Below are 367 nucleotides of genomic sequence, written 5' to 3' on the forward strand. Positions count from 1 at the left end.
GGGGTGTCGTTGAAGCTCCTGCCTTGGGGCTCGATCCCGCAAGGCAGGGAGCGGCGCGGGGGTGCTCAGCACCTCCCGCTGCCCCAAAGGCGCCGCGGGAGCTGCGGCCGCCTGGCTGCTCCCAGCGAGGTCGGTCCAGCCGGGTTCGACACCTGCCTCCGCAGCCCTTTGCTCGGGGCGGCGGCGTTTTCCAGTAGCCGCTGGGATCTGTTTAGGTTCAGCATTTTTACGGATTTGGGACGTTTCCAAAGCCCCGGTAGCTGGAGTTCCTACTCAGAAGAGAGCTGAACGGGAAGGGAAGATGCGCCSAAGGCAAAAAAGGGGGGGGGGGGGAATCTTATCTAGACTGAGGTTTCCTTGGCGAGAG

The sequence above is a fragment of the Apteryx rowi genome, unplaced genomic scaffold (genome assembly GCF_003343035.1).
Source record: "Apteryx rowi isolate R43461 unplaced genomic scaffold, aptRow1 scaffold_49, whole genome shotgun sequence".
Classification (NCBI taxonomy): domain Eukaryota; kingdom Metazoa; phylum Chordata; class Aves; order Apterygiformes; family Apterygidae; genus Apteryx; species Apteryx rowi.